The sequence below is a fragment of the Delphinapterus leucas genome, chromosome 16 (assembly GCF_059928025.1).
Source record: "Delphinapterus leucas isolate spDelLeu-1000000601 "Yukka" chromosome 16, BTC_Dleu_Yukka2, whole genome shotgun sequence".
NCBI classification, from domain to species: Eukaryota; Metazoa; Chordata; class Mammalia; order Artiodactyla; family Monodontidae; genus Delphinapterus; species Delphinapterus leucas.
In genome coordinates this window covers 71,898,940-71,902,216 of record NC_143144.1, presented here as the reverse complement: position 1 = coordinate 71,902,216, position 3,277 = coordinate 71,898,940, and the positions used below count along the sequence as shown (strand labels likewise).

Below are 3,277 nucleotides of genomic sequence, written 5' to 3'. Positions count from 1 at the left end.
GTCTCAAAAACTTATATAACTGTGCCTTGGCCCCTAACCGGTGGAAACGTTCTCAGAACTTTCTGAGAGGCTGTTCCCGGGTTATAGTCCTCAATTTGGCTCAAATAAAATATTCCGGGCTTCCCTGGTGGCACAGTGGTTGAGAGTCCGCCTGCCGATGCAGGGGACACGGGTTTGTGCCCCGGTCCGGGAAGATCCCACATGCCGCGGAGCGGCTGGGCCCGTGAGCCATGGCCGCTGAGCCTGCGCGTCCAGAGCCTGTGCTCCGCAACAGGAGAGGCCACAACAGTGAGAGGTCCACGTACCTCAAAAAAAAAAAAAAAAAAATTCCATTTCATGAACTTATTTTCAAAACAGAAACAGACTCACAGACACAGAAAACAAACTTAGGGTTACCAAAGGGAAAAGGTGGGGGGGAGGGATAAATTAGGAATTTGGGAGTAACATATATACACTATCGCACATAAAATAGACAACCTACAAGGACCTACTGCGAAACACAGGGAAGTATACTTAATATTTTGTAATAACCTATATGGGAAAGAATCTGAAAAAGTATATATATATTCATATATATATATATATATATATGTGAATCACTTAGCTGTACACCTGAAACTAACACATTGTAAATCAACTATACTTCAATAAAAATAAATAAAAGAGAGTAAATCCTAAGAGGTCTTATCACAAGGAGAAAATTTTTTTCTTTATTCTTTTCTTCTTTTTTTTATTGTATCTATATGAGAAGAGATATGCCAGCTGAAACTATTGTGGTAGTCATTTCACAGTATATATAAATCAAACCATCATGCTGTATGCCTTAAACTTATACAGTGATGTAAGTAGACTATTTCTCAATAAAACTGGAAAAATTTGCACTTCTAAAAAATTTTTTTCCATTTCTTTCTAAGATCGACTGATTAATTTTTCATTGACAATACCCTACAGACTTTATAGTAGGGATCTCCAAAATAAGTTCTGACATGCATCTAAATCCATAATGAACATAATTTTTTTTTCTTTTCTCTATTTTCTATTCTACTCTCCCACTTTGAGTAAGCACTAATTCACCATGAATACTCTGGTCATTTTCCCCAGAAATAAAATTAATGTCTACTTCACAGAGTTTCTGAAAGTGTCACTGGCAAAGCCCACTGGGGTGGAGAATAAGATGGAATCTAGGTTATAAGATAAGGTCTAACCTCTTCTTTTGTGCTTAGTCTAGTTTCAGTTGCCTACAGGGGGCATGTGCAGAGGCCTTGCACCTAACACATGGAATCAGCCTTCTCAACACAGAACCGCTGCACCTGGCACGTGACTTGGTGGGCCGTGTGCAGAAGCGGTGCACCCGACACCTCAATTCACCATGACAACAGCATGTGGTGTGCAGAGATGCTGCCCCTGGCGTGCAACCTGGAGCCCTAAGCAACATACCTGCACCTACCAACAAGAGCCCTGTCTCTTACTCCACAGGTGAGATCCCCAAAAAGCAGCCCCACCCAAGGCCTGTCCAGGAGAGGGTGTGCTCTGGAACTAGGGCTTGCATCTCTCCATTTTTTGATCAAAGAATAAAACTTGCCTTTGCTTCTGGTACTACGTGGTCTTGTTCTGAGCTGAACGACACCGGGTAGCAGGACTGTTCCTGGAGGCTGACTCTGGAGGGTCAGTAACAAAAGGGAAGAAAACAATTTTCTCTCAGTTTAGTTAAGATCATACTCAAACTCAATGCTGCTGGGCCTTGATCTGTTTCTTAAACTATAGGATGGGAACTTCAAGTTTATAAATGGCTTGTGAATTAACCCTGACATCTCAGGTAATGGTCGAACTGACTTATTTTAGCCTATCTTGCTAAAGGTTATATCTCACCTGTAGGGGAGGAAAAAGTTTTTCTTCACTCTCTTAGGTTCCCTGGCTGACCCTGGAAATTAAACTGACAAAGACAGATTAACAGGTGAAAAGCGTACAAATTTTATTAAATTTTTACATGTATGTGGGAGCCTTCACAAGAGAGTGAAGATCTGAAGAAGTGACCAGAGCAGGAAGTTTTTATACATTTTAGACAAAGAAGCAATGAATTTATGAAGAATTGACAAGACAAAGGGATTTGGGCTTGGGGTGGCAAATGGTGAAGAGGTAACTAGTAAGGATTAGTTTAACCAGGTTTGTTTTGTACAGATTTCTAGGCCCCAAATTCTAGGCTCTAGCGGTAAGAAAGTCTTCCTTCCTCCTGATACAGGGAGGGTAACTTTCACCTGGGAGATTTTATCTCCTGCTTTCAGGGAAGAAAAACAAGGCAGGAAGGTCAGAGTGACCTTCCTGCTTCTGCTGTGTTCTCCAATTCCTTCAGCTTAAGATATTCCATATGCCAAGGGGGCATATTTTGGAGTAGCATGTCCTGAATCCCATTACACCCAACAAATTTATCTTCGATAATAAATAACTCTTCCAGGGGAACATCTCTCTCTATCTTTCTCTTTCTCTCTAATATATATAGTTTTTAGAATAATATTGAGATCCTGCTATCTATCTTACAAAATAAATATTCCATATTATATCAGAAAGCTGGGGCACTTACGGTATTCATAAAGCTGCCAGTCTGTGTAATTCATCAAATAGAGGAGCAACCACATATATGAAATTTTAATCTTGATTCATTTCAGAGTTTAGAACAAGCCAGCTTGTTTTATTAAACATATGTATCTAATATTTATGTATTTCATGTGCCTAAATTCTATTTTCTTATTACTATGAAGGAATATATTCTTTTAAAGACCTTTTTTTTAGTTTACTTATTTATTTGGTTGTGCTGCATCTTAGTTGCGGCAGGCGGGCTCCTTAGTTGCGGCTCGCAGTCTCCTTTGTTGTGGCATGCAAAGTCTTAGTTGCGGCATGCATGTGGGATCTAGTTCCCTCACCAGGGATCGAACCTGGGCCCCCTGCTTTGGTAGTGCGGAGTCTTAACCACTGGACCACCAGGGAAGTCCCTATGAAGGTATATTTCATTCACACTCCAACATATAACAGATAGGGATGCCAGGCAAGAATTTTTAGACATGGTGTCATTTTATTGAGAGATACTTTCTTTCCTGACAAATGGCTTTGAAAGCAGCTGTGAGCCTCCCCCTTCCCTCATCTCCCCCACCTCACGGAGTTTGTCAGTGCACCTTTATAACCTGCCTGAAGAGAATTATAATCTGCAGTGTGACTTTGCCAGCCATTAATCTTCCTCCCGTTTTAGGGTCTGAAAGGAGAAATCCCTAGAGCATGTTTTCCC

At 40.9% G+C, this 3,277-nt stretch overlaps 1 non-coding gene across 1 annotated transcript; it reads right to left on the bottom strand.

The window, feature by feature from the left end:
• Window positions 1–2,909: 2,909 nt before the first annotated feature.
• Window positions 2,910–2,982, bottom strand: TRNAG-ACC (transfer RNA glycine (anticodon ACC)). The gene has a single exon. It is a non-coding gene; the product is annotated as a tRNA-Gly (tRNA).
• Window positions 2,983–3,277: the final 295 nt, after the last annotated feature.